Source organism: Schistocerca serialis, chromosome 1 (assembly GCF_023864345.2).
Source record: "Schistocerca serialis cubense isolate TAMUIC-IGC-003099 chromosome 1, iqSchSeri2.2, whole genome shotgun sequence".
Taxonomy (NCBI): Eukaryota; Metazoa; Arthropoda; class Insecta; order Orthoptera; family Acrididae; genus Schistocerca; species Schistocerca serialis.
The window spans coordinates 461,617,642-461,638,190 of record NC_064638.1 but is presented as its reverse complement, the minus strand read 5'-3'; the positions used below and the strand labels follow the sequence as shown (position 1 = coordinate 461,638,190).

Here is a 20,549-nt window from a genome sequence, read left to right as displayed (position 1 = left end):
AAACGAAAGCAAAAAAATGAACTGTGTGTTAGTGAAATATCGAAAAAATTTCATTTACATGTACTCGTGGAAACACCCTTGAAATTATGAAACAATCCTGCAAAGAAATATGCATGATGTACGAACGTATAAGTATAGTATCCACATTAAGAAACATGATCTCTGAGAGTTTCGGTACGCAGGGTGCGCCTGTTTCACGTGTCTACAACGCGAGTTTCTAAACGTTTCTATGGCAAGACTTCTTCGTAGCTCTATAGAAGGCTATTTTCGCCAACGGTCATTTGCGCTTCGCAGCTGAAAACTGTCAAAGGCGCTGTCAGATGTCAGGGATTTCCTTAAGTTGACTATACTGTAAGTGTATCTTATTACACCATGCATGAGGCGCTGTTTTTTTCACGCACCTAATTGTTTACGAGGTATGTTCAGTAAATTCCAGAACTTTTTTCATTAAATTTTTCTACGCTTACCTTTTACTTATTGCGCAATTGATATACCGCTCCCAACGCCATTTCAACTTCGGAAGCAGTCGTGCTGCGCCTCCTGCTGGATCGCACGAAGCGCCGTCAGCGAATTTTCTTTTATCTCGTCTGTCGTTGCAAATCTTCGTCCTTGCAAAGGTGTTTTCAACTCTGAACATAAAAAAAAAAAAAAAATCAGCAGGGGCCGGGTGTGTAGAGTACGGAGGATGAGGCAGCACAGTGATTTCATTTTTTTGTTTTTGAAACAGTCGCGCACCAACAGGGATGAATGAACAGCTGCATTATCGTGATGCAAGAGCCATGAATTTCCTCTCCACATTTCAGGCCATTTCCTTCTCTCATTTTCTATCAGGCGTCACAATAACTCCCGACAGTACTATCGATTAACAATTTGTCCCTGTGGCACGAATTCATGATAACCAAACGTTCAAAGTCAAAGAGAACTATCAGCAAGGCTTTGATATTTGACCTGGCCTTAGGAGCTTATTTTTGGCTTGGAGAACCGTTCCCGACCCATTGTGAAGATTGAACGTTGGTCTCAACATCATAACCATCACCAGTTGTGATTCTCGTTCTCATTTGCGCGATCCAAACGCTCTTCACAGATGGCGGGGCGAAGGTCTTTCTGGTCTTGACTCACGAGCCGTGGGGCGAAAACTTGGCGGCAACACGATGCATTCCAAGATGCTGTGTCAGGATTTTGACATGATCCAACTGAAATGTTACATTCCTCTGCAATCTCTCGGAGAGGCTTGTCTTCGATTGGCACGCACAATTTTGTTGACGTTCCTGACATGAGCGTCGTCGGTAGACCTCGAAGGGCGTCCTGAACGAGGGTCATCTACAACTTCGGTCCGGCCATTTTTAAACAGTGTGAAGCTTTCGTAACACAGAGTACAGCTTAACCCTCGACTCAAGAGGTGTGGTCTCTCAGACCGCGCCAGAATTTTCCAAGTCTCTCTCGTAGATCAATTACGGTGGAACGTTTTTATACACCATCTAAATCACCAACCCTACAAATTGTTATTGTCAGTTGAGTTATCGCCTTATTTGATTGTTGTTGACATTGTTGCTGACATGTGATGGGGTCTACTAGACCGCGCCTCGTAAACTACGCACCTGCTTTCGTCAGTTTAGTACAAAATGTGTTAGCAGGAATGTGACAATTTTACATAATTTAAGTTCGATGAAATTTTTAGTCAGTTGATGGAGAATGACGTCAATGATACAGAGCACGAAGTAGACGAAGAAAACGATTTTTCAATAGCCAGTGATGACAATTCTGCTAGCGAACATGAGGACCATTCAGAGAAAGAGCTTCAGGACAATGGTGATGAGGACCTTTCTGTTTCTCCAACAAAATACTTAGTGTTAGTTAAAATTAAATGTGTTCCGAGTGGTGGTAAATAAAGATGTAGATCTCAGTACTGAATATTAACTTGGCAGCCTTTCTTTTTTCTGGCTATCGAGTTGTTATTATATGCAAGTTTAAGCCCCGGAAATTAGTTTTATTCGAAAATTTGGTTTCTACAGAGATACCATAATTTTTCAGGATGTAAAATTCAGTTCTCTAACAATTCGTTTTGTGTACTTCTGAAAAATCTTCACAAAAGTATGTGATTTTTGCTTGATACAAAAATAAAAAACTGTTGGCTTTATTTAGTGCAATAAAATCAACAAGTATTTACAGCTTATATCTTTGTTTAAAGATAGGAGTCTCAGAGACCACATCTCGTAGTATACGTTACAGAAAAGTCACCTCGTGAGTTAAGCCCTAAGCACTCATTACCACAGGCTTCCTGCATCATTTGGTGTGTCTTTGTAAAGGTTGTCTTGGGTTCCACGCAAAATTTAATGCAGACGCGTCGCTCTTCTAACTCTGCCATCTGGAAATTCGCAAACTGAGTGACACAACGATCTTCTCAATACAGCACTGAACAATAACAGGCATACAACAATGAAACTTCCTGAAGTTACGCATTAAACACAGGCGTGTGCAGAGATGCCAACCGCATTTCGCTCCAGCACGCCATTGGTGCGTAGTTAACGAAAGTTCTGGAATTTTTTGAAGTCTTCGTATCTCCTTAACTATGATAAGCAGGCTGTTTTTAAAACCACAGCGATTGTTGCCTGACGCTAAGGGATATGTATGCCATATTTTTATAGTATATATGGAATTTGCTTGCGCCTATCAACAGGAGTTGTAACAATAAAACACAGCTTGTCAGGATCTCCCAATTTACCTTCACCTGCACTGTTCCTACACCTGGCGCTTTCGGTAAATGGGAATTGAATTCAGTTTCCGTGGTGTTTTCCATACAATATGGGCAATTCTGTCGCAGATTAACATATGTCAATTTTCTCTTGGTATACTTTGTATTAGTAGTAGTAGTAGCAGTTTATTCATCCAGAGACAATTTACATTGCATGGATTTCGTCAAAAAAAAAAAAAAAAAAAATATATATATATATATATATATATATATATATATATACACACACATATAGGGTGAACAATACTATACAAAATACAGATGTGCATAGTAGACTACGTAACATGAGACCACATTGAAATAGCATGTACAACTTTGATTATTTACATTGATGTATGAGAAAGACTTTTTACATGGAATACATAGTTGATATTTAGATATAACACATACAATTCTAGCACTGTTGTACATATTATTTATTTAGATCATAGCAAGAGTCAGATAAAAATTACTATTGGCACATAGTACATAAATATAATTGTTTAGTATGGAGCTATTCCAGGTATTCTTTTACACTATAATAGCAGTTGGTCATTAAAAATTTGAATACTGCTTCTTTAAATGAAGACAATTTTTTTATTTCTTTTATCTTTACTGGTAGTTTGTTATACAATCTACTTCCTTGTATGTTTGTTTGTTTCTGCGCCAAAGCCTTGTTAACTCTTTTTATATGAATGTCATTGCACTTTCTTGTGTTGTAAGTATGTAGATCCGAGTTGGATTGGAAATTGTTAATATTTCGTATTACATTAATTACGCTTTTCTGTATATAGAGGCACGGTAGGGGTAGAATATTCAGCTGTTTAAATAATTGCTTTGAAGGAGTTAGCCTTGAATTGTTGGTAATTATTCTAACAGCTCGTTTTTGTAGAGTGAAGATGGTTTTGAGATTTTTCTTACTATGACCCCAGAAGATGAGGCCATAGGTAATAGCAGAATGTATATAAGCAAAGTAAACAGCTCTGCTACATTCCCTACTACATACAAAGCTAATAACGCGTAAAGCAAAGCAAGCAGAGCTTAACTTATGTGACAGATACAGGATATGGGATTTCCAGTCTAAATTTTCATCTATATGTACACCTAAGAATTTTGTGGTAGCAACTCTCACAATTTCTTTATTTTGTATTCTGAGATCTAGATCAGAGTGTGACTTTGCTTTCCTGTAATGGATATAATTAGTTTTAGAGATATTTATGGTTAATTTGTTCACTTCAAACCAATTTTGCAAATATTCTATAACTCTGGTTGCAGATGTTGGCAATACCCGGTTTATGTCAGTTACTACAATGTTTGTGTCATCCGCAAACAGGGTTATATGAGTACCATTTACTGGAATCTTGATATCATTTATGTAAAGAAGAAATAGGAGAGGTCCTAGAACACTCCCCTGCGGTACCCCTATTGGCACAGTCTGAATATCCGATCTGTAAACAATACTTTGGTTTTTACTGTTTGTTGTTGCAATTTATACTACCTGTGTCCTATTATGGAGATATGACTGAAACCACTTTTTAGCTACTCCTCGTATACCGACATATTCTAATTTGTCTAGCAGGATATCATGTTGGACAGTATCGAATGCCTTTGAGAGGTCCAAATTTATTCCTATTGTACTGTTGTTCTTATCTAGCCCCGTTACAATATTTTCAATGAATTGGGTGATGGCTGACTCTGTACTCATTCCTTTGCGGAAGCCGTGTTGGTTTACAGACAATAGATTGAATTTCTCGAGGTAATTTGTAATTCTGTTTTTCATGACTGTCTCTATTACTTTTGAAAATACCAATAATAAAGCTATTGGTCTATAGTTTCCCACTTCATGTATATTGCCCTTTTTATACAATGGTTTTACTTTTGCAATTTTTAATCGTTGTGGAAAGACACCTTCTGAAAATGATATGTTTATGATGTGTGAGAGTGGGTCTGATATGACACTAGCACATCTCATCATGACTGCGCAAGGTATCTCGTCAATCCCTGAGGACATTTTATTCTTCATTGTTTTTATTATTTGATTAACTTCCAATTTGTTTGTGGGAGGTAGCAATAATGAATTCACACTTTGTTCTTCTGGGATTGATGTTCTACTAATCTTAGGACAATTTTTATGCAGATTGATTGGACTATTTATGAAGTAGTCATTAACGTAATTCGCTAAAGTACGATTTCTGACTAGCACACCTTGATCATCTTTTAAAACAAAGTCATCTGGATTTCTAGCATTTTTGCTTGGGCCTATTTCTTTTTTTACTACATTCCATATAGCTTTTGATTTGTTTGCTGACCCAGCAATTACACTGTCATTGTGCATTGTCTTGGCTTTTTTGATCACCTTCCTGTAAATTTTCTTGTATGTCTTAAGATAATCTGTGAAGTGTTCATCTTTGTTATCTTTTTTGAGATGGCTGATAAGTTTTAGTGTTTGACTAGATACTCTAATAGCAGGTGTTATCCACTGGCTTGTGTTCCTAGGCATGACATTGATCTTTGTGAGCTTTTTTGGGAAACACATCTCAAATAGGGACATGAATGTACTAGAAAAAGCATTGAAAGATTCCTCGGTTGTAGTTTGTGCAAAGACATCTTCCCAGGTTTCATTAGCTAACAACTGGATGAAAGTATTTACTTTTTCTGTATAGAAGTGCCTTTTGTATCCCCACTTATATTTTACTGCCTTGGAGATAGAGTAATTTATGTATGTTAATAGTGTATTGTGATCTGAAAGAACTAAGTTTACATTTAGTGGCTCAGTGATACCATTCTCCATATTTGAGAAAATATTGTCTAAAAGAGAAGATGACAGTTCTGTTATTCTGGTGGCATCTGTAAAGAGTGGTTTCATGTGGAAGCTGCTGAGTATACTCAAAAGCTGTCTTTCTTCATCACTTTCAATTAACAGGTTAATATTAAAATCTCCACATAAAAATAATTTCACTTCATTACTATAAAAAGTGTTTAATGCTGCTTCTATTTTTTTGAAGAATATGTTTTTGTCACCCAGTGGAGATCTATATACTGTAATGACAACTAGTTTTTCACTCTTCTCCTCAGTTTTTAACTCTATGGCACATGATTCAAAATGTTTTTCTATATTTAGATGGTCCAATTCTGTTTTCACTTTGAACTGCAGTCCTACTCTAGAGTAAATGCATACCCCACCACTTTTAAAAACACTTCGGCAATAATGTGTTGCTAAATTAAACTTGCTTATATTTATGAGACTTAATTCACTAGCCTTGCACCAGTGTTCAGATAAACAAATACAAGAGACATCAGCAAGATTATTTAAAGCTACTTCTAGATCTAGTACTTTGTTTCTGAGGCACTGAATATTCTGACACATTATCCTGACTGTTTTACAAGTATTTTTTCTTTTGTCATTACCTGGTAATGTGCTGCTTTTTCCATAGTGGTTGTGACTTATCTGCAAATTTTCTTGCTGATTTGTCACAATCTTTTCCATTTCTTTGTCTGAATCCATAAAAAATCCTTATTTAATGATGTAGATGTACCTTGTCTTTGACTCCTCCTTAGGCAGTGTTGTGTTGCTGCAACTGTCGTTGATGGTTTTGTTGCTGCTGCTACTGTTGTTGTTGGTTCAGTTGCTGCTGCTGTTGTTGCTGCTGGTGCTTCTGTGGCCGGAGGTGGTGGTGGTGGTGGTGGTGGTGGTGGTGGTGGTGGTAATGGTAGTGGATGTGGTGGTGGTGCTGACAGGATTCTTCGTGCTGTTGGTTCAGTACTAGGTTCCTCTGTTGCTACTGTTTTTTGGATGGTCCATTTGCGTGCTGCTCCTGTTTTTGCTGGTGTTTCTGCTATTGGAGATTTATACCATCCCAGTTCAGTGGCTGTCACTTTTTAATTGCATTTAATTGCTTCCCTTATTAAGTTTCCTAACCTGGCCTTTCCATTTCTGTTAAGGTGAAGCCCATGTTTCGTAAAACATTCTCTGTCAAGTGTGCTTGAGTCAATTAATTTCACATTGCTGAATAGCCTACAACTACTTTTAAGTTTCGCATTAGTACTGTGAATTTCCTTATTCACACATGACCATTCAGGTAAATCATGCCTGTGGGTAAAGTTCACCAGTAAAATGTTTGTATTTGACAGTACTAGCAAAAGACTCAAGAGCTGTTTATACATTTTCATAGCATTGTTTTCGTAAATGTCTTTAGCTCCTGCGCAGATTACAACACTGTCCTGCTTGTCATAGTTATATTTTACGATGTTTTCCGTCACTTCTTTGAAACCAGCACCTGGTTTAACCATGCCTGTGACTGTCGTTGACTTACTATTTTCTTGCAGTTCTTGAGAAATTCCTTTGTCGTGACTGTCTCCAAAGACGTCGACTTTTGATTCTTTCTTCTTTGTCACACACGTCGGTTTTTGTTTATTTGTATTTTCACTTTGTTGCAAAACGTCGTATTTGTTTTTATCGCAAAATGTGACAGATTTTACGGAGTTCGTTATTCTTTTAGTGGACAAGGGATTACCTTTTAGCGACACTTTTATCCACTCGGACGTTGTTTTACTGTCTTGCATCACTTCACTAGCGTTTTGCATATCCTTATTGCAGGCATCACTACTATTCGACAGAACACTGTACCTGTTTTTATCTGTAATTATAATTTCATTTGCTGCCTTTGATGCCTGTCTATCGCTTCCTTTCCGCTTCTCATAACTCACCAGGTTCCCGTTTTGTGGCTTTATTGTTTTATCATTTAGAATATGGCGCAACTTCTTCAGCTCACAGTTTTCATTAGTTATATACGAAATCTCTCGTCTTAAAACATCTACAACTTTTTGTAAACTTGAAATGCGTTCGTTTAGTTTTTCGATTTCACTTTTACAGTTTACACAGGATTCCTTTTTTACGACAGAACAGTAACTTTTATTCACTCGTTCACTATGCATCACTACACTCGTCGCCATCTATTTTCACTGAGCGTCGGAAGTGATACATTTGTACTGTCAGCGTCTATATTTTCCAACGCTTTCCTTCTTTCGCCGGTTTAATCTCACTGTCTATGTCTATATCTGCAAATATATAAAATTGCCTACATCCGGCGTAAGTAAGGAGACACCACGACAATAATACAAACACAGCTACAAGCATGGCCTCATTTCTTCTCAGCCCCTTCGTGGACGTCACTCCACATTATTTTCGTGTTGTTATCCGAAATGTAAAACACACAGCGTAAATTCGATTGCGACACAACTGGGTGTCTCATAATTCCTAGTTTTAATTTTTGACATTTGGTGTAGAGATGTAGGAAATGTTGTGCCCCATACAGGATTTTTTATCTGAAACATGATCAACCTGAGAATTTCGGTGGGCTTAGATCAGTTATCCTCTTCTGACATTGTTTCAGGCATAGTCCGTGTCAAAAAAAAATGGCTCTGAGCACTATGGGACTCAACTGCTGTGGTCATAAGTCCCCTAGAACTTAGAACTACTTAAACCTAACTAACCTAAGGACAGCACACAACACCCAGCCATCACGAGGCAGAGAAAATCCCTGAGCCCGCCGGGAATCGAACCCGGGAACCCGGGCGTGGGAAGCGAGAACGCTACCGCACGACCACGAGATGCGGGCATAGTCCGTGTCACTTCAGGCAGGGTGGTTACCTTCATAGTCTCGGATGTTATTGAATTCAGCGTATGTTAAAATTTAGGAGTAAGTAAGAAATATGTATTTTTTGTTTTCTCCAAAAAAAAAAATATTCCAGCCCCGAGATACACGCCTCCAAAGGTCACACTGAGAACACCATTTTGAAGATGCTACTTTGGGAAAAAAATTTAAAATACTGTATCTCCGTAACAGTTCTAGACATTTTGTTAGTTTTTTTTTTCATTTGAAAGATAATTGCTTTGTGATTAGAATGGTATCCTACTTTTGAACATATGTCGAAGTTCGTTTACTGTCACCTTTTGAATTTTTTATAATTTACAGAAAAAATCTTTTTCAAAAATGCGATCCAGTAAAGTTAGATTTTTTATGTTGATTAGTGATTGGCTTTATTACCAGCTGAGGTGTTTGTGATTGTTCACGAAGTTTTTGCGAATATTAACAGTTTGGAACACTCTTTTAACAAAGAAGAAAATAAATGCAGGAAAATAAGGAAAAGTACTACCTGTGGAGACAAAGTAAACAACATTCAGTGTCTGAATTTTACTTGAGTTATTAAAGAAAATAAATATCTTAAAATATCAAAAAATTGCATGTCTTCTGGAGATAAAAAATTCGGTTTTAAGTTTGAAGAATTTTACTGCTGTTAATTGAATAAAAATTGTGATTATTTTCTTTGTGTATTAGGACCGTCTCTCTGATTAAACACACAGAGTCGTGTATGCCACACATTTGCCTACCTTCGTTTATGAAGTATCATCAGTGCAGACTCAGGCTTCTTGCCATCTCTTTTTCAGACTTGGGACGTGGTGAAGCTGTGGTGGCCCTATATAATTCAAGTCTTAGCATAGACATATGCACGCACATTTAAAAATTTATAAATTGTGTAAAACAGAAACATAATTATGTCACAACAGAAGCACAACAGGAAACCTCACGTTAAAAAGACAGAGAAATTAAGAGAAAGAAATACATTCCGTTTTAGTGATCAGAGACTATTTAGGGGGTACGACGGTTCTCAGAAAGAATAGTATATCTCAAAAAGAAAACAAAAAATCCTCTCCACTGCAGCTATTCAGATCCATACATTAAAAGAAATGTGAAATGCAGATTTTCGAGAAGTCCATGTGCAGAACATACTGAACTCTGCAGTTCCACAGAAGCACAGATTAAGCTTCATAAATAAAGGAATAGCAATGCTTATTACCGACAGGTAAATGCCTTTGTTTAGTTATAAAACGTTCATCATATACAAAGATAATAAGTGACTTACCATCTAAGTAAAAACAGCAGACATACAAAGTGATGAGAAAACAAATGTTTCTGGAACCACTACGCCTGCCGTAGTTATAGATTGGTTTCAAATTTAGGGTATTAGTGTGGAACTGAATCTTGTTAAGAGGCAAATCGAAATCGGAACTGTCAGCAATTAAAGTTTATTAATGAACAAGTGGAATCATTGTCATCTTAATACAGAATAAGACTGTCGATCTCAGAACACAAAAGGCAAAATCAAATTAAAATTATGCTTTGGCGACCATCGACGAAACACATCCCCTATGAGGGTCCACGAGTGCCTCCATTTATGGGTCGTTCTGAGATAAGAATTAAGGACTGTCTGGCCCCAAGCCTCGTTTATCTCTAGGGACAGCATACCTCGCTGCCCTTTGTCTGCTCCTGCCCTCTCCCTCCGTACATTTCCGTCGCTCTGCAGGCCTCTGTCGTGCTGACCTAATTCCTGGAATGTGGCTGGCCTCTGCTCCCAATCGCGATAAGTATCTGTGAATAAAGAACCAAACAGGCTGGCTTTTCTCTCTGTCCCATCTCATACGAGATATTAAAATGAAAACCTTGAAAGCTGTATTAAGCAATGCACTTCGCACTTTAAACTGAACTTTCTACCATACGCAGTTTCCTACCCTACGCGCTCCATCATCGAAATTAAATTCCCTTCAGTTCTTCAATATTTCTCCCTATCTGAGTACGTATTCATCCGGCCGGATAGCTGCTGTTTCTCAAATCCTATTTGGTGAATAGCGCACTGTTACGTTTATATGAACTGTGTAGCACCCTACACCCTCTACCCCATACATTGCCAATTCCAGTTATTAACATGTCGATCTTGTCTGCCTCGGTAGATGCGTGGTCAGCGCGGCGGATTACCAAGTGAAGGGGTCCGTGTTCAGTTCCCGGCCGGGTGGGAGACTTTCTCCGCTCGGCGACCGGGTGTTGGGTTGTCCTTCGTATCGTCATAACTGACATTCCACTGCTGATCTGGCTGAAAGGGCAGCCAATAAATTGAAAAAAAAGTCGACCTCAAGATACATGACAGAGGCCCGGAAACAGAAGAAGAAATGAGTGAACGATTCTTTGTCATACGAAGTTCGAGAGCGGGATTACAGAGTGAAGGGATATCAGTAATAAGATCCGCCGATGACATTGCTATTTTCAGTGAAAGTGAGGAAGAATTATAGGACTTATCGAATGGAATGTGGAGTAGCACGAATGGTTTTAGCGATAAACTTGACATAGACTAGAATGGGGACAACGGAATGAAGGAATTCTGCTACCTTCGAAGCAAAATGGCGCGTCATGGACGAAGCAAGGAAGGCATAAAATGTAGACCAGAGCAGACAGAGTGGTCATCCGTGCCCAAAAGAAGTGTACTAGCATCGAGAACTGGTCTGAAATTTTAGGAAGAAAGTATATGTTAAGAGCACAGCATTGTATGAAAGTAGATCAATACGTAAAGATAAAGAATCTAAGCGTTTGAGATGCGGTGCTATGGAAGGATGCTAAAAATTGGGTGGACTTTCAGAAGTTGTGAACGCTCTCCGCAGAATTGGCAATGGAAGGAAATGTGTAAACACAAGAGAAGAGGACTGTATGGTAGGGCAGATTAAAACATCACGGAAAAATTCCCACGCTACTAGTGGGAGCTGTGGAGAGTAAAAACTACAGGAGAAGAGAGATTGGAGTATATCCAACAAATACACTACTGGCCATTAAAATTGCTACACCAACAAGGAATGCAGATGATAAACGGGTATTGATTGGACAAATATACTAGAACTGACATGTGATTACATTTTCATGCAATTTGGGTGCATATATCCTGAGAAATCAGTAGCCAGAACAACCACCTCTGGCCGTGATAACGGCCTTGATACGCCTGAGCATTGAGTCAAACGGAGCTTGGATGGCGTGTACAGGTCCATGCAGCTTCAACACGATACCACAGTTCAAGAGTAGTGACTGGCGTATTGTGACGAGCCAGTTGCTTGGCCACCATTGACCAGACGTTTTCAATTGGTGAGAAATCTAGAGAATGTGCTGGCTAGCACAGCAGTCGAACATTTTCTGTATCCAGAAAGGCCCGTACAGGACCTGCAACATGTGGTCGTGCATTATCCTGCTGAAATGTAGGGTTTCGCAGGGATCGAATGAAGGATAGAGCCACGGGTCGTAACACACCTGAAATGTAACGTCCACTGTTCAAAGTGCCGTCAATGCGAACAAGAGGTGAGCCAGACGTGTAACCAATGGCACCCCATACCATCACTCCGGGTGTTAAGCTAGTATGGCTATGACGAATACAAGCTTCCAATGTACGTTCACTATGATGTCGCCAAACACGGATGCGATCATCATGATGCTGTAAACAGAACCTGGATTCATCCGAAAAAATGAGGTTTTCTATTCGTGCACCCAGGTTCGTCGTTGAATACACCATCGCAGGCGCTCCTGTCTGTGAGATGCAGCGTCAAGGGTAACCGCAGCCATAGTCTCCGAGCTGATAGTCCATGCTGCTGCAAACGTCGTCGAACTGTTCGTGCAGATGCCGCGCGGGATTAGCCGAGCGGTCTAAGGCGCTGCAGTCATGGACTGCGCGGCTGGTGCCGGCGGAGGTTCGAGTCCTCCCTCGGGCATGGGTGTGTGTGTTTGTCCTTAGGACAATTTAGGTTAAATAGTGTGTAAGCTTAGGGACTGATGACCTTAGCAGTTAAGTCCCATAAGATTTCACACACATTTGATTTTTGTTCGTGCAGATAGTTGTTGTCTTGCAAACGTCCCCATCTGTTGACTCTGGGATCGAGACGTGGCTGCACGATCCGTTACAGCCATGCGGCTAAGATGCCTGTCATCTCGACTGCTAGTGATACGAGGCCGTTGGGATCCAGCACGGCGTTCCGTATCACCCTCCTGAACCCACCGATTCCATATTCTGCTGACAGTCATTGGATCTCGACCAAAGCGAGCAGCAATGTCGCGATACGATAAACCGCAATCGCGATTGGCTACAATCCGACCTTCATCAAAGTCGGAAACGTGATGATACGCATTTCTCCTCCTTACACGAGGCATCAGAACAACGTTTTACCAGGCAACGCCGGTTAACTGCTGTTTGTGTATGAGAAATCGGTTGGAAACTTTCCTCACGTCAGCACGTTGTAGGTGTCGTCACCGGCGCCAACCATGTGTGAATGCTCTGAAAAGTTAATCATTTGCATATCACAGCATCTTCTTGCTGTCGGTTAACTTTCGCGTCTGTAGCACGTCTTCTACGTGGTGTACCAATTTTAATGGCCAGTATTGCAATTGAGGAAGCAGGGTGCAAGTGCTGCTGTGAAATGAGGCGGTTGGCACAGGAGAGAATGTCGCGGAGGGCCGCATCAAACAGTTCAGAAGATTGATGCCCCAAGAAGTCATTCTGTTCTCCATTGACTAATAACTCATTCCATATCCACTTCTTGCCGTTCAGACTGCACTCCAACATGGCATAGACAATTTGCTTCCAAGCCCATATTTAATACATTTAATAAAAAAGACTTATCTGGAAACTTGCACATCGATGTCAGCCTATTAGAACGTGCCAGTCACCTACTTGGATACGCTCCCCAATATTTCTGCAGCGTACTATCAGAATGCGTAAACCAGTGCGCGTAACAAGACCTCCCAAATTCTCGTAATGTTCCTTCTCTTCTTGCCGCGGAAGGACTTCGCCGCGTCCACGTGTTTCAGACACCGGCGTGATAAAATTTCGCGACGTAATCTTACCACGGTCGATGAAGGCAACATTAATCGAACCCTGCGCATCTGTTGTATCTTATCAAAAACAGATTTACGAAAGATAATGTAAGATTTTTTTAACTTACATATTTCAGTCTCAGGTCAAATTAATTACCGGTTTCAATCATCAGACAATCTGTTTGGACAGGAATAAAAAGAGGAATAGTAAAATAGTGAGAAACTAAACCACAAATCAAAACAACTTTTATCCTGATTGTTAGAACAGAAGACTAGAGGTAACTGTTTAATAGTATAAATTATATACGGAAATTGGTAAATCTTCAGTCGGAAATATAATATCGAAACTACTCACAAGACAAAATATATTCCGAGAGAAAGCCTTCTCGAAACGAAAATTAGTAAGAGATTACGTAAGTACTACTGTAGATACTTAACACATGCGGCAGAAGCAGTAAGGGTGATATCCGAATGCGGGTGCAATAGGAGGCAGATGCGATCACGCTGCGAGCACCTGTTCAGGTCTTTGCAGCTGCTGAGTTACTATGTGACGCATTCAAGATACCTGCTTGCAGTTAGTAGTCAGTAAATTTGTGATTTAGTTTCCCAGTATTATTTTACTTACTCCATTTTTCTTTCTTTTTAAATCAGATCAAATGCTGATGTCTTACTAATAAATCGAAACGGTGATTATAACATTCGTGTCATCTGACTGAACAGTGCATTAAAAGAATTACGAGACGGCCACTGTGTTTTCCTATGGCAGTGTGCCCAGTCTGTCTACGGAATGTAACGTGTGCTAGCACGTATTGAGGCCACAATTACACAGAGATGGCATCAAATCACTTAACATTCGAACTGGCGCACGTTGCATAGTAATGCAATTAAAATGTCAATTTTATCTGCGAAATAGTAAAGCTTCATATGTTAAAAAAAAGTCCCGCGCGCGTGTGCCTGTCGTCAACATGGATAAACAGGAAAATTACTGATTCTGATCTGTTTATGGCAGTTGAAAATTCATCAATATTGGTGAAGATTCATAAGCAATTTGCTGCAGTTTCAACAATTAAGAAGTGGGCTGCTCATTTCAAGCGTATCTCACCTCCTACCTTCCAAACTCCACAGATGTTCTGCGAAACTTGCAGGAATAGCACTCTTGGTTGGTTGATTTATTTGTGGCAGGGGTCCAAACAGCGAGGTCATCGGCCCCATCAGATTAGGAAATGATGGGGAAGGAAGTCGGCCATGCCCTTGCAAAAGAACCATCCCGGCTTTTGCCTGAAACGATGTAAGAAAAAAAAGGAAAATCTAAATCAGGACGGCCGGGCGCGGATTTGAACCGTCGTCCTCTCGAATGCGAGTTCAGTGTGCTAACCATTGCGCCACCTCGCTCGGTTGTACTTCTGGAAGAAAGGATATTGCACAGACATGGCTTAGCTACAGTCAAGAGATTGTTTCCAGAGCGAATTTTCACTCCGCATGGGTGTTCACGCCAGTATGAAACTTCCTTACAGATTAAAACTGTGTGCCGTACTAGGACTCGAACCTGAGACCTTTGGTTTTTGCGGGTAAGTGCTCTACCGAATGCGGTACTCACGGAGGCAGTCACAGAACCCATCCTCACAGCTTGGGTAGCTCAGTCGGTAGAGCACTTGCCTGCAAAAGCCAAAGGTCTCAGGTTCGAGTCCCAGTCCGGCGCACTTTAAATGCACCGGAAATTTCAGAGTGCGGATATATTAATATTGTTAGCAGTTCTTCAGGCCTCCTCAGTTGACGAGTTATTACGTGGCATGTTCAAGTACGCATAGTTGTGGATAAAAGTTAGACTTACAGATTCCTGGCATTTTACTATGCTCCCTTTTTTTTTTTTTTTTTTTAAACAGTCATGTTGACGTGGTAGTTAGCTGAAACCGGCAGTGATACCACCATTCATGTAAACTATATATTCTTATGGTTTCGTGGCCCAGTCGGTAAGAATGGAACCCTTATGCGATCGCCTTGTTGTTCGTCTGTCTATCCGATGGTTGAATCCTTTTTCTCAGGAACGGGCGCACGTATCAAGTTGAAAATTGTCACGTGCTGTAGTCTTTGTGACGTTGGTGTAAAACGTTAAAGCTTTTAAGTCAGCACACTCAAAAGATACCGCCATTTATGTCACACATTTTAACACTCGCAAACCTACTCACCAAAATCTCTCTGGTACTTCCCCTTGATCTACAGGGTGTCTTAAAAGCAAGCTTATATTTGACGTGTCAAAATAAAATAACACGCAGTTCTCTCCCGAGAAGCGCTACATATCCATGCCAGCCAGCGTGGATTTCGAAAACATCTATCATCCGAAACCCAACTCGCACTTTCCTCACAAGACATACTGAAAGCTTTGCATCAAGGCAACCAGGTAGATACAGTGTTTCTCGATTTCCGAAAAGCATTTGACTCGGTACTGCACGTACGCTTATTGTCAGAAGCACGATCATATGGGGGTTGCAAGTCACTCGTATGTGCCCCATGGAACTGTGTTGGTATCCTTGCTGTTTATGTTGTAAATTAATGACCTTCCAGGCAATATTAATAGTAACATCAGGCTTCTTGCAAATGATGCAGTTGTCTATAATGAAATACTATCTGAGAGAAGCAGCACAAATATTCAGTCACCTCTTGATAAGATTTCAACGTGGTGCAGAGATTGGCAACTCGCTCTAAATGTTCAGAAATGTAAAATTTTGCACTTCTCAAAACGAAAAAACGTAGTATCCTACGAGTAAAATACCAGTGGAATCGGCCACCTCAAAACACTTCGTAGGGACATGAAATATAATCGTCACATAGGTTCAGTCGTGGTTAACGCAAGTGGTAGACTTCGGTAGAATACTGGGGAAGTGCAATCAGTGTACTAAGAGATTCCTTAAACATCCTAAAATATTGCTCAAGTGTGTGGGACACGTACCAAGTAGAACGAACAGGGAATATTGAACATACACAGAGGAGGACAGCACGAATGGTCATAGGTTTGTTTAATCCGTGGGAGAGTGTCACAGAGATACGGAAGGAACGTAAGTGGAACACTCTTGAAGACAACCGTAAACTATCCCGAGAAAGTGTATTGACAAAGATTCAAGAACTGGCTAAAAATGATTTCTCTACAAATATACTTCAGTCCTCTATGTATTGCTCACATAGGTACCGGTATTGTGTGTATAAGATTAGAATAGTTACTGAATGCACAGACACATTCAAACAAAAATTCTTCCTGCGCTCCATATGTGAATGGCACAGGAAGGAACTCTAATAACTGGGGGCCAACGGCCATACCATGTTGAATACACCGGTTCTCGTCCGATCACCGAAGTTAAGCAACATTGGGCGTGGTTAGTACTTGGATGGGTGACCGCCTGGGAACACCGCGTGCTGTTGGCTCCCCTTGATGCCGGCCGCGGTGCTCTTGCGGTTCTAGGCGCTGCAATCCGGAACCGTGGGAATGCTACGGTCGCAGGTTCGAATCCTGCCTCGGGCATGGATGTGTGTGATGTCCTTAGGTTAGTTAGGTTTAAGTAGTTCTAAGTTCTAGGGGACTGATGACCACAGATGTTAAGTCCCATAGTGCTCAGAGCCATTTGAAGTTCTGCGTTCAGGATGACTGGATCACAATGGTAGAAGTCAAACATGAGGCATGGAATGACTTTATTCCTTGCCTGCTGATTGACTTGCCATTGCGACCCGGTACTACTGACTACTGACGTATGATAATGGTCTCCTGTCTCCTGCATGACTTTGTCACATTTATATTATTGAAATTAAAACATCCACGAAAGTACTGTAAGCCCTTGGGTCGATATCTTTGCCAGTATAAGTGTCGATAACAGGCAAAAATGGTAGAGATTCTAAATTCTCGGAATGGATGAACTGTCTTCATACGTAATTAAGCTCGTACGGAGGGTGGCACGCGAACAGCGGGTCAGCTTCGCCGTTTCAAAGATGCTCCTTCCCAGGTGGCGGCATTTAACGGGCCGTCCTTTGTCAAAGTCGCTGATGTCACTGGATTTACCCATTTGCGGTTCATATCGTTGCTAGAGTGATTCCCCATTTGTCTCCGCTCTGCCTGTATATTTTCCTCGTCGCGTCACCTGAGCGCAGCTGCTCCATGTGACATCTAACACGCCGTGGGCAGTGCTCGTAATGTTTTGGCTCATCAATGTAAATCGTTGTCAGAGATGAAATTAGCAACAACTAATAGAAAAAAAAAATTCTAAGACCGACTAACGACTGAGCCACAGACATTTCGAAACGGGAGGAGATGGAATATGTACAACACTCAAGCAATGTGGGACCTGTAGATCTGCTTGGAGGAGGGGGAGGTGGATGAAGAGAAAATGTATTTGTTGCTCGTACATCTTTCTCTCATCGAAACACAGACAGGCATTTGAAGCAACTGCCACAGGAATGCACCTATTCTTCTGCCGATCTCTTTAAAACTGTCAACAAACATATCAAAATCAAGCGAACAAGCTACAATCGTGACAGAGAAAGAAACAACCCTTCAAACTACGCCCTCATACCATTTAGCACCGATCAGTTACTTAGATAGAGCTAAATGTAGTTCCACATCCGCATCACATCAAAATGTTCAGTTATTAACGCACAGTAGCCTAACTGTCAATCAAAAGTTCAGCTTAGTCGTATTACAAAGCTTACACAGGAATGGAAGCACTCAAAACAGCTGCAGCTGAAATATGATACGCAGTTCATTTTGTAGCGCGTTTGACAACTGATACGGAAGACAGTAGTGAGAGATAGGGTATCGCGTAATTGATTGTTGCTCCATTTTAATTACACACAAGATTATCACTCTTACTACTATTTCGTTTTCTTCTTACGCAATTACCGGTTACACGATGTGTTTAAATTACTTATCTTCCGCTGTAATCAGCTGCTTGCCCTGAATTGCATTCGTATTCGTTTCGTGAAATGGGGTCTTACCACTGAGTATCAAAGAATGTGTTGTTACGAGCAACTCAGCACCTGCCGCGTTAGCTACTGTGTATGCTAAATAAATTACAAGACGCTTATGAGCTTTCGTATGAGCATAAGCATTACAGTTTCGTGGGTTGTGCCACAGAGTTAGCGGTATTACTGGAAGAATTTCGGCGTCAGCAAATATTAAAAAAAATTTAAACTGGTTCTACATTTCAAGCAAAAAAATTGTCAGTCAGGTCGAGCTGACCAAAACAACCGGCAATAAGACACTTCCGTTGACGCACCCTCTCCCGCACTGATCAGTATGCTGGCCTCAAATCAGTGACGGAAACAATGAACAAAGCAACATTTTTTGTAACAGTGTTTTATCGATGCTGAAAATGCTCTCCTTTAAATTTTGTACACTTTTGCTTGTGTTCGAACCAGTTCTGAATCATCTTTTCGCTCTGATGTTGGTACCTCCCAAGTATGGATTTGGAAAAATCCAGCAGCCTCGTAAGGTCATGAAAAACGCCGAACAAAAAAGTCGCAGTGCGATAAGTGAGGTAAAAATGAGCAATGAGACATTAATTCCATGTCTCTCTCTCTCCATGTAATAATTGTTTGACGTGCTGAAAGGCAGCAGCCACTGTTACGATGAAGAATGATGCGAAATTTTCAGTTTTGTAGTCGATGACCTGTGGCAAACTGATTGTTCTATATCATTCGTCATTAACTGTTCTTACATCCTCTCAAACAGGAGATCACTTCGTGTAAAGTGTTTCAGGAACGAACCATTTCAGCTGGTTTCCGCTCATCTTGACACATCCAACGGTTGCTTAGTTTTGGGCTACACTATCTGATCAATACTCTGGCCCCTATTACAGGACATTCACATGAGATATGTTCACCCTTTGCCTCTATGATGGTTTCAACTCTGCTTGGACACTTTCAATGAAGTATCTAAACGTCTGTGGAAGAGTGGCAGCCCAGTCTTCCTCAAGAGCCGGTACCGAAGAAGTAGGAGTATGGAGTGAAGTCCACGTTCTAACCCATCCCCCACAAGTATTCCTTTGGTTTCAGGTCGGGACTCTAGACAGGTCACTCCCTTTCAGAATGTTACTGTCCGCAAACCACTGCCTCGTAGACGCTGTTGTATGACAGGGTGCACTGTCACGCTGATAGTATCAATGAGCGTCGCTCAGCTGTTAAATGGTTCAAATGGCTCTGAGCATATGCGGCTTAAGATCTGAGGTCATCAGTCGCCTAGAACTTAGAACTAATTAAACCTAACTAACCTAAGGACATCACACACATCCATACGCGAGGCAGGATTCGAACCTGCGACCGTAGCGGTCGCTCGGTTCCAGACTGAAGCGCCTAGAACCGCACGGCCACTCCGGCCGGCGGTCAGCTGTTACTTTGCTGTAAACAGCACACGGTGCTATGAAATGTGTTCGTGTGGCCGTCTCTCGTGACATCTAGTGGAAGATTTTGCATTACACAGTGTTTCTGGGCACTTTTGATCGGATGGTTGTGTATCCAAGTTTCGTCTCCTGTTACACATTTTGCATTTTTTCAGTCGTATGTTTTTGAGCTTTTCACCTCCACCAATTTACACTAGCGTGTTTTTGAGTTCCATTTGGAAGCGATGCTTTCCACAGGTAAATGTTCATGCCTGTGGATACCTCTCTTAAAGAAACCACGTGCCGATCCTCTGAAATGTTGGGCACAGCATGGATGTCGTGTGGAAAAACCACTGATTGTTGTCAGCGTACACGGAATTCATCTTTGATGACATTCTGATAACCAGTTAACTTTTCTTTTTTTTGTAAAGGCGATTGATTATCAAACTGAACGAAGCGATTCATGGCCATGTTGTTGAGTTAGACTTTCACGAAAATGATAAAAAATCACCCAAAGTGAAAATTCCATTTTCTTTAATCGATTACTGTAAACAATCGACCCGTTTCTGAGTTGTCACTATTTTAACAATAACAAATGACTGGTTTTAACACAATAACACTGCACATCTCGTTAACGTCAGTACGTACTTCGTTAGTGAAGCGCACACGGTGGCAGACTGGTAAAAGCCGTGGAATGCTCGTCGAGAGAGCACATCAAAGAAATCTCACGAAAGTAACTTATTCCGACAGAAAGACCTGAGTTTCGGCACTGTCTCGCAA

The 20,549-nt window shown here is 40.8% G+C and overlaps 1 protein-coding gene and 1 non-coding gene across 2 annotated transcripts in view; both read left to right on the top strand.

The window, feature by feature from the left end:
- Nucleotides 1–20,549, top strand: part of LOC126473331 (sodium- and chloride-dependent GABA transporter ine-like) — a 353,680-nt gene that overhangs the window by 8,529 nt on the left and 324,602 nt on the right. The window lies entirely within an intron of this gene.
- LOC126419698 (5S ribosomal RNA) lies at nt 16,709–16,827 on the top strand. The gene has a single exon (XR_007575995.1). It is a non-coding gene; the product is annotated as a 5S ribosomal RNA (ribosomal RNA).